The sequence below is a fragment of the Gymnoscopelus microlampas genome (genome assembly GCF_963454915.1).
Source record: "Gymnoscopelus microlampas genome assembly, chromosome: 14".
In the NCBI taxonomy this organism is placed as follows: Eukaryota; Metazoa; Chordata; class Actinopteri; order Myctophiformes; family Myctophidae; genus Gymnoscopelus; species Gymnoscopelus microlampas.
The window spans coordinates 32,931,399-32,942,724 of record NC_139951.1 but is presented as its reverse complement, the minus strand read 5'-3'; the positions used below and the strand labels follow the sequence as shown (position 1 = coordinate 32,942,724).

Below are 11,326 nucleotides of genomic sequence, written 5' to 3'. Positions count from 1 at the left end.
GAACGCTCAACGCTATTTTGCACATTTCTAGATAGATGAGTCCCGTCGACAACATTTTACCGCACACTTACGTGATCACGACTCCACCTCCAAGATGTCCAACCTCCAAATTTACTGATGACAAATTCATTCATTGCAATGATGCCTGCGCAAACCAGCAGTTTGGAATGCTTGGCAACAGTTTGTGTTGTGTGTGACATCAGACCAAAAATCCGCTCAACATATGCTATATACTGTAAGAACAGTACATCAAAGAGACATTGTTACTTCGAGTTAGAAACTGAGGAGTTTGAGTGAGACTATATGAGTGAGGGCAAATCTTCCTGCCCCATAAAGGCCAATAGACTTCAAATTTCTCTGTGTCCAAGACACATAGTGTATAGTCAAGAACAATATACTGAGACAGCCTGAGTAAAACACAGATTTATAGAGGAGAGAGAGAGAGAAGTGAGCGAAGAGAAGATGAGGACAGATCTCCAAGCCGAAAGAGAACAAATATCTACATCCACATCACAGTCCAAGGATTGCAGCAGCTGTGATGAAGAACCAGCGGCCGTTCAAATTGCCAGCTCTATAACCAGCCAGAGCAGAGGACATGGAACTGATGGATCAAGACCTTACCAAGACTTTAACTCGGCCAGGAAAAGTAAAGATAGATCTGATGACTTATACAGGAAAGAAAACCACATATGTAAAGAGTGTGGTAAGAGTTTCAGTACGCCAGGTACTTTGAAGACCCACCTGCATATCCACACTGGAGAAAAGCCTTTCCACTGTAAACGGTGTGACAAGAGTTTCAGTCGGTTGGATATTCTGAAGGCACACCAGCGTATACACACTGGAGAAAAACCGTTCCACTGTAAAGATTGTGACAAGAGTTTCAGTGTATTAGGTTCCCTGAAGGAACACCAGCGTATACACACTGGAGAAAAACCTTTCCACTGTAAAGATTGTGACAAGAGTTTCAGTGCCTTAGGTAATCTGAAGAAGCACCAGCGTATCCACACTGGAGAAAAACCTTACCACTGTAAAGATTGTGACAAGAGTTTCAGTGTGTTAGGTGACCTGAAGAAGCACCAGCGTATACACACTGGAGAAAACCCATTCCTGTGTAAACAGTGTGATGCAAGTTTCAGTGCATTAGGTCACCTGAAGAAACACCAGTGTATCCACACTGGAGAAAAGCCTTTCCACTGTAAACAGTGTTGTAAGAGTTTCAGTCAGATAGGTACTTTGAAGATACACCAGCGTGTCCACACTGGAGAAAAGCCTTTCCAGTGTAAACGGTGTGACAAGAGTTTCAGTGTGTCAGGTACTTTGAAGATACACCAGCGTGTCCACACTGGAGAAAAACCATACCTCTGTAAACAATGTGAAAAGCGTTTCAGTGTTTTGGGGGAGCTGAAGAGGCACCATCGTGTCCACACTGGAGAAAAACCCTTCCTCTGTAAACTATGTGAGAAATGTTTCAGTGAATCAAGCACTTTGAAGATACACCAGCGTATCCACACTGGAGAAAAAACCTTCCTCTGTAAACAGTGTGAAAAGTGTTTCAGTGTGTTGAAGGACCTGAAGAAGCACCAGCGTATCCACACTGGAGAAAAACCCTTCCTCTGTAAACTATGTGAGAAATGTTTCAGTGCATTAAGCACTTTGAAGATACACCAGCGTATCCACACTGGAGAAAAACCTTTCTACTGTAAACATTGTCACAAGAGTTTCAGTATTATAGGTAATCTGAAGAGACACCAGCGTGTCCACACATGAATAAAATCAACCCTCTAAAAACTGTGAGAAGAGAGTTTCAATCAAGTAAGCATTCTGAAGAAACAATAGTGTGTCCACACCATAGACTGTAAAAATTAATGGACAGTCATTGGTTTCTACAGAACATTTTAAAACCACTTTCTTTTTAGGGGCACGGTGGCGCAGTCGGTGGCGCTGTCGCCTCACAGCTAGAAGGTCCTGGGTTCGATTTCCACCGGGGACGCTGTGGCCGCTGGGGGCGTCATCAGCGCCCATACCCTGGGTGGGGTTGATGGAGGGGAAGGGAACTGGTTGGAATAACGTGTTCCTTCCACACGCTACTACGTCCAACCAGAGAAACTCCCCCCTGTCAGGTGATAAGAAGGTCAGTTGGCTCTCATGCATTGAAGGAGGCATGAGCTCGGCCCTGGCCTCCCTAGGTTGGCAGAGGGAAGGTAGTGCCCAGGATTACACTCTTAGGCATTGGCACTAGGGTGAAAAAATAGGGGTTACAAAATCGTGGGATAAACATAAAAAAAAATAAAAATTAAGCTGCCTTGTCTACGTGTGCTTTATTCTTTATGAGAAAAACACATATTACAATCACTGAACATGCTGAAGATGTCTCACCATCAGTGTTGATATATCCCCAGCCGGTAACCCAGGTGGTGCTGCCAGCACTAAAGGCACTTCCCTTTGCCACCAGACAGACAGGTCGAATGTAATCAGTAAATCGAACAGAGGAGGAAAGTTTTAACAAAGCAATGACGTTGTCAAGAGTAACATTGCTATAGTTAGGGTGTGTGATGATCTGGGACACATTTCTGGACACCTCATTGGGATTGGAACCCTGCTGATTCTGTCGTCCAAGGTACACTGTGACATCACTGGGGCTGGAACTAGTGTATGGACAGAGAGAGAGAGAGAGTGTCAGTGGTACAATATTACACAATTATTGTCAGATGGAAACGAGCGTGGCCTATTTGGGGGTTTGTGTAATGACGGGCCACTCCTAAATGTGTACAGAGTTGCGTTATGTTTGGACAAAATCTGTAGGAGTATAAAAAATGTGTACTTAGCAAAATCGGCCTCATGCTGGTGCTATAACAGGCCGTATGAAAATTTGGGGGCAGAGGTTCTGCCTATTTCTATTCCTATTCCTATCTGGGTTGCATTCTATGCCTTCTCCTTTCTTATTATTCTTTGGATACAAATATAATTTTCTTGTCCCTGATTGTATCTAACATGGTTTTATAATTCCTATAAGATATATACAGTAATCAACTTTCCAATCATATGTAGTGGATGGTAAGCACACAATAATCAGGCACTCATATAGTTGTCCTGTCCATAGCCTATCCTAAAATGTTACATTTAAAATGTTTAACCCATTAAAACCGGGAACGTATCTGTGTCATTTTCATTTCAGAATTAAGCTTCCGGAGAAATTCAGCAATTGGCATATGATGTGCTTCACCTGAATGAAAAGGCCCAGCTGAGCCAACAGAGGTCAAAAAGATACCTGGAACCAACCGGAAGACCAACGTGTCCATTTAGATACGAAAACGAATACTAAGAATAACCACGCATACTCACAACCTTGTTTGTAATAATGTAGTGATACACAGACAGTATCAGCTGCTATCGTCTGGCAAGCAGTGCCACAGCTTTAAGGCTTGGTCGGACCAGCAGGCTCTGGGACAGATTTTTCCACCAGGCAAGCAGGCTTATAAACAATGGACACTAACGGCCAGTTGCTTGTCTGCCACACACACACACACACACACTCTCACACACACACACACACACACACACACACACACACACACACACACACACACACACACACACACACACACACACACACACACACACACACACACACACACACACACACACACACACACATTAAATAGCGTAACTCTGCCCCACTCCTTGCCTTCGTTACATCGTTTTTTGTGTAAAGTGGGCACTGGACAGGAAGAGCAGTTGACACCAGCAGGCTGATGAGAAATGAATCAGTGGAGGTGACAAATGGAGTGGAGGGGGCTAGTATCCACAGCTGTAACTCTGCAGATAGCTCTCTCTCTCTCTCTCAAACACCCCCTCACTCACTCTCTTGCCCGCTCTCTCAAATGAAAATGCTCCCACTCAGGCACACTCGGCCATGTGCATATATGCACACACAGCCAGTCGTTGCTGAGCTGTGCTGTGCTCTGCAGGAGTTGTAAACATAGAATGCCATTTGTATCTGTCACGGTATGTGAAACGCTTACTTAGCACTGCAGGACAGAACCGCGCATGGCCATGTGTGTCCCCATACTCAACATACCAAAGAACACAATCCGATGTCATACATCCTCGCTTCTTAGCTTGCTTTTTTTGTAGGAGTATATTTATCTAATGTACACTATCAGTTCTGTGTTGGCGGCTAGGCACCTCACTTCACCTCATGCTTGGGTTTTTGTGTGGTGTGTGTGTGTGTGTGTACATCATATTGTTGTATTTGTACTTATATAGAAGCAGCATTATAGACTCATATTCGGATGAGTCACAGGGCCACAGCAAATGTCAGCTCTCAACTCAATGTGGAGAAGCAGCATGTTGCACCGCAAACCTGCGTGTGCGTGCGGCTTCATTTCACATGTTTGGCAGAAACAATTGGCAGATTATTGACGGTGCCTGGCAGCTCTGAAATCTAAAAGGGAGAGTTTCACACCATGTTCTAAAGGACAACTGCATCCAGAGACGTCCCTGGACAGGGAGAGAATGTCAAGAATGTGTGAATTATTATCACATGCCAAGAGTGAAGGACAAGGACTGTTGAAGATGAACTAACAGTGGGACCGGAGGGGGAGACAAAACGGACACCTTTTGTCCGTCCAGCGCTCCTTATGTATCCTTATGTAATACTATGAATGCCACTTAAAAGCAGGAGCTGTCATTAAGGTGTCCGACTCCTTTCATAAAATATGAATTTAGGCGATAATAACTCGTGCGATAACTTATCCTCTTCAAAGCAAGGCTGAACGTTTTTGTGCAATAATTTGAGGCCTATTTGAGAAAATAGTTTAGTCCTTAACTTTATTTTATTTTTCTTTCTGTCTCTTGCTCTTAAATGTAATAGGCTTAAACCACTTAAACCCTATACTTCATTAACGGTGAGGTCCCCCATGGTATTTCCCTCTACACCAAATCTCTTTGCCAAAAATGCTCACGTGTCGCAGAGCTTTTAGATCTGCTATTTTGGCTGAATGTTTGTCCCGGAATAAGAATGCTAGGGTTTATGTGGTTAAAGCGCATAGTCCTTGGAGGAAGATGCATGCAGAAAACACACTGTAGCCTACTTTTAAAGAACCCCCCCACTCCTCTCAGCCGCAAACACAAACACTCATTAACATAAGGCCTAACACCCTGTGGGACAGAACACAGACCAGTGGCCGCGTTTGACAAACTCCCAGACTGCTTATGCAACCAGCGAGCAAATCTGATCAGTCTCAGCAGGCAAATCTCTCAATAAGCTAAGGCAACGATACCAGCAACACACCATGGCTGCAGCAGGAGCCGTCCCAACTAGAGCAAAATGGCACAAATGCTGGCATTGCCACAGTGCCACTAAACCAAAGCTCTATTCAAATCCTTTTCCGTGTCATTGGCCTTTCAATGTTCCTGGTGCAAGGTGCAAACACTCTGGACAGCGTTGATTCTGCGAGAGGCCTCGGCGTCCTTGGTTCTGTGCCTATCTTACTGTCACACTCTATTCACAGTGAGCGCTGTTTCAAAAACAAACTACACACATTGTGTAGTATGTGTTGTTTACCAAGTCAGGTAGAGAAGTTATAATGAAATGTATTATCATTATTCCAGCTCTATGCTACGGAAGAGAATGGCAAACATGTGATAACGCTTTATCCCATAAGAGGTGGGGTTATAAGGATGACAAGGTTAGTCAGTCGGTCGGTCAGTTGCTCAGTTGGTCCAACACTTTTGTCCCCAAAATGATATCTTGGAAAATAATGTCTGTGTTGACAAGGAATTTGCATCATTCTCCCAAGTGCCAGTGGATGACCTCTACTGACCTTGGTGACCCAATGGCCTTTTCTTCTAGCAAAAAATTAAAACTTGCACAAAATATATCTCAAAAAAATATAATTGCTGGATTGGCGTGCAACTTGCTTGAAGACATTAATGATCCCTGGAGGGTGAACGCTGACCATTTGAGTGATCCCATGACCTTTCCTCTAGTGCCACCCTGCAGGCCATAATATTATGCAGATGGAGGGATTAACCTACTGTAACTTCATGTCACTATGTTTCTATTAACCCATTAAGACCGGGAACGCATCTGCGTCATTTTAAGATTTATTTGGCTATTCAAAAATAGCAGATCTACAAGCTCATAGCACAGCACCGAGTGCCACGCTATGAAAAAAGAATCGTGGAATTCTGGAGGTCGGGGGGGGGGGTACAAATACATATGATTTTGGGTCCTTGGCATGAAAGAAGTTTGAGAACCACTGATATTACAGCAACATTAGGATTTAGAAGACATTTGTAAAATCCCCAGAAGCAAAGATTTGAGTTAAAAATGTTCGCTTTAAAATTATATATATATATATATTCAAAGATTTGCACACATTTACGCTATTTTGAGAAAAGCAATAGCAGATCCACAAGCTTGTGGCGCTGCACTCAGTGCCACGCTATAAGTTTGTGTATCTGCTATTTTTTAATAACCCAAAGTAAAAAATACCTACTGAATCCGGTCATTTCCAAACATACACACACACACACACACACACACACACACACACACACACACACACACACACACACACACACACACACACACACACACACACACACACACACACACACACACACACACACACACGCACACACACACGCACACAGGCTGCAAAGCAAAATGAACCCAGTCTAGGATGAACTCTGCATAGCCTCTATAGTCTCAGGCAGTTGTTCTCAAACCGGGGTCCGGGGACCCTCAGGGTTCCTTGAGGGGGTTCCAAATAGACCCTTACAATTCTGTAACTCTGAGAGTGTACAAATGGAACCAAATAGACCTGTAAGGGTCCATTTGTTTCCATTTGTACACTTAAGATCTACGAGCTTGTAGATCTGCTATTTTTGAAAAATCGTGAAAAAAAATATATATATTTTTTTTTTCAAAAAACTGTTAGGATTTAGAAAATGCTTAGAAGCGGCCTCAGGTCTTAATGGGTTAAATGTTTGCAGGGGCTGCTAGTGGGGCTTTTCGACTGTTGTTTCCCTAAAAATGTATACGAGTCATTTTAGGGAAATTGTCATTTTTATCAATAAACATCCTAAGAGCCAACGGTGACTCTGCGACTGTCCAATGTCAATCGAACAAACCGGCCACCTCTGCTGGAGCCAAACATAATCATTTGTCTACAGACAGACAAGGACACGTCTGACATCATCCAAAGTCCTGCTGTGGTTTATATGGTTTGATATGATAAGGATGGCTCCATCCAGAGAATAATACACGCATCTCACAGAGACATTGATGGTTATGAATATCAAAGTAAACCGGCTTCCAGCTCCAGTTAACACTCTCTCTCTCTGTGTGACCTACATTGTGATTTGTGACTCATCACGGCAGTGTGTGCGTGTATAGGCACATGCGGGTGTGTCTCTGTGTGTGTGTGTGTGTGTGTGTGTGTGTGTGTGTGTGTGCCTTCATGCATGAAATATCTTAAGCTGCCTTTGATCAGCTGTTCTGTCTCTGCTCTTCCTGAAGGCTTAATTCAAACGCTCACACATTTAAACCCAATTCATACATCATCATAAGACTGCATCACTCACCTAAAATAACCGATTTTCAACAAACAAACCCCCAAAAAAGCATAACATTGACTCATCGCACACAACCATTGTCTGTGGAGTCATAGCGGTCGAGAGATTTTCACATGGAAGAACAATGTGGTATACTGTTAAAGAAATGTCTAAAATAGCTGAAATAGCAGATCTACAAGCTCCCATAGATGAGCTACTTTCGCTTTCGATTGTCACAATATGATATCTTCACAATATCGATATTCAGGTATTTGGTAAAAAATATTGTGATATTGTTTTTTGTCCATTTCGCTCAGTTCTACCATAAATTCATACAGCCCTTTCATCCCTTCTTTCCATTAAGAAGAAAAGCAACAATTTCTGACTCTGATGCGGAGGCCACACTATGGGGATTGGGGACCAGTCAGCAAATTCTCATAACTTAGTGTAAATATTTTGTTGTCATAATCTTTGCAATGTGAAAAAATACTATAAAAAAATCTAAAACAAAAAGTGTGTAAATATGTTTATATTTAATTCTACTTTTTGTTGCAGCCTGTCTGTTTATTTATCTATTTGTATGCGCCAGTCTCACCAGTTCCAATTCCATGTAGGCTACAGTATGTGTACCGTAAATACTTAGAATCTTAGTCTATCTCTGTCAATCTATTGTACCTGAATGTATCCCTTCTTTAATAATAATTAGACAGAGAAAATCCATACTTACAGTGACAGACTGGATAAAAGTAAAAAGACCTGGTAATTCATCCAACCTGACTTGAATTAAAACACAGAACAAAATGTACACTTGGCACATTGGAGATACAACAAGAGAGCATTTAAATCACTACTATAACAGCACAGCTTCCCATCTGAGATACAACAACCATACATTTAGTATCTCCACAATAATATGCTCATCCAGCTGAAGCAGGATATGTAGGCTCTATGGGGTATTCTAGTCCACTGTTTCTCAACGTTGACAACGGTGCACACCAAGTGGTCCAAATGGACCCTTACAGGGCTGTAACTCTGAGAAATAAACACTGAGGATTTTCCAGTGTAAATTGGGGTCTCTTGGGGTATTTTTTATTTTTTACATGTATCAAATGGGGGGCCTAATGCATATCAAACTGGGGGTTATTGAAATGAAAATGGTCAAGAATCAGTGTTCTACAGTAGTCCATCGCTATTCAGCAATACAGATTTACAGTATCTATTCGTTCTGGTTAACCACTTAAAACCCTATATACTTAGTTGACCGGGTCCAGGGATTAGTACTTGGGCTGCTCCTTTTTTCCCCTCTACACCAAATCTCTTTGCCACAAATAGCCAATCTACAAGCTCAAAACACGTCATCTATTCAGCTGCATTTGCCCCAGAATAGGAATGCAATAGGATTCATGTGCTTAAGCATTCGGTGGGCTATACGTCAGTGATTCTCAAACTTGTGCCTGGGACGGGACCCCCCCATGCAAGATCTGTGTTGTTAAAATATTTCACAAATATTCAAAACTGTTCTTATTTTTAGCGGCGCTAGCCGCTCTATACCTTTAGGTATAGAGCGGATCCTGCTCTATACCTGGCTTTTGCGTCAACGTTCTGATTGGTCAGACACGTCAACAAAGTGATTGGTCAAGCTTCATGTGACACGTGGCTATAAACACATTATAAACACTTATTGAAGACAAAATGTATCAAAGGCGCCGCTACCTTCACACAGGTGTGATTTTTTAAAGATATCTTGAAAATAGCCAATGTATGTATAGGCGTATAAGTGGTTAAATTCAATGCTACATCAACACATTTTGCTAGGTGGGGACCTCCTGGAACCCCCTTCAAGGAACCCCTGGGGGTCCCCAAACCCCACTTTGAGAACCACTGGCCAACATCGCACCCACCTGCTGTAAAAAATAACAATAATTAAAATAATAAAGCAGCAGGATTCTCTCTCCCCGTGTCCTCAGTTTCTCCCTGACTGCATTGACTGTGATGAAAATCAATGTCACTCAGTGTAATAGGACCCAGATCTGAGAGGACATGGGACAGAGGAAGATGCAGCATAGTCACCTGGCTGCCACTGGAGCAAGCAGCCCCCCCTATATACCCTGTCCCTGTCCCTGGGCTGGCTGGCTGGCTGGCTGTCACCAGCCAAACACAGACGACTAGACCCGTGTGTGTGTGTGTGTGTGTGTGTGTGTGTGTGTGTGTGTGTGTGTGTGTGTGTGTGTGTGTGTGTGTGTGTGTGTGTGTGTGTGTGTGTGTGTGTGTGTGTGTGTGTGTGTGTGTGTGTGTGTGTGTGTGTGTGTGTGTGTGTGCGCGCGTGTGTGTGTGCGTGTGTGGAGATAGTGAGGGGAGGGAGAGAGAGAGAGAGAGAGAGAGAGAGAGAGAGAGAGAGAGAGAGACTGGGGAGGTTATTATGGTGATCAATAACACACATCCCAGAAAATAAGCTAACATATTTGACAACTTAATCTGATATGCCTATATGGTAAATACATAGCTGAGGGGAGTTGTACTGCATACTGTGTACATTACGAAGCACAAACACCATCAGGGAGCAAAAACCACGGCATTTCAATGTACACTTTGCACAGAATAAATAGGCCTGACAATCGATCATGCACTGAGCCAAAGACAACACACAGTGAACACACACAGTGAACACACACACACAAACACGGCAACCACCGTCCGAACCCCAATTATTACACACCACTGTTACAAAGTAATTGCGGTGTTATTATGTGCAATAAGGCAAATGCGCATTATCCAGACAGCAGGTGGGGATGATAAAGCGCATTGGCTTGACTCGCGGCTCAATATCAACCCCTAGTTCAGGGGTCTTCAACAGGGGGTCCGGGACCCCTAGGGGGTCCTCAGAGCTACTACAGGGGGTCCACCAAATCTTTGTGTGATAGGATTTAGTTTTTTTTACATTAACCACTTGAACCCTAGAATTCATTTTCTGAGGGGAACATTAGCCGAAAATAGCAAATCCACAAGCTCTCAATGACTCGCGCTGTGAGGCCTTGTGAGCTTGTAGATCGGCTATTTTTTGGCAAAGAGCTATAGGTGTAGAGGGGGGGAAAAGTCTAATCTGAAACACAATGTTATACAATATAGAGAGGGGGTCCCTGCTTCATCTCTCTATCAGCTATAGGGGGTCCTTGGCCCTGAAAACGTTGAAGACCCCTGCCCTAGTTGATTCTGTTTACTTACCATACACACCAATGGCTCACATCCGAGGGCTCTGCCGTCCGCCCTGATCAGCCCAGGAGGGCAGGTGGTGAACAGAGAGGCTGCTGTGCGCACATACTAGACCCGATTAGCCGGACACAACGCCTATCCAAAGGCAGAGAGAGAGATCACATTCTCCCTGGTCTTTCCCTTGCATTTCGCCACAGCCTCCTCCTCTTCTTGTGCTGGTGCTGCTGCTGCTGCTGTGTGTCCTCCTCCTCCTATTGTCTCCGCATTGCTCTGTTCTCCGGGATGAGAGAGGGGACTGGAGGAGGAGAGGAGAGGAGGAGAGAGGAGAAGCGTTGCCAGGTTTTGTGAGAGAAATAAGCAGCCGGGGTTCTAGGAAACACTAGCCACACGAGCACTTTACATTTTAAAATCCATATATACATCAGCTATTTTCAAAAAAATATTGGGGGGGGTGACAAATTAGGAATATTTTGGAAACATTTTAACAACACAAATCTGGTACATGGCTCCCTGGCACAAAACATTTTCAGCATTAATGGCCCTTAACGGGGGA

General features: G+C 43.5%; 1 protein-coding gene across 1 annotated transcript in view; it reads right to left on the bottom strand.

The window, feature by feature from the left end:
- The window catches only part of bsk146 (brain specific kinase 146), a gene marked incomplete at its 3' end in the record, with an annotated part of 19,811 nt that extends 8,991 nt beyond the window's left edge, over nucleotides 1-10,820 (bottom strand). Inside the window, exon 1 of the mRNA XM_084077936.1 lies at nucleotides 10,786-10,820. The remainder of the gene's footprint in view (nucleotides 1-10,785) is intronic.
- Nucleotides 10,821-11,326: the final 506 nt, after the last annotated feature.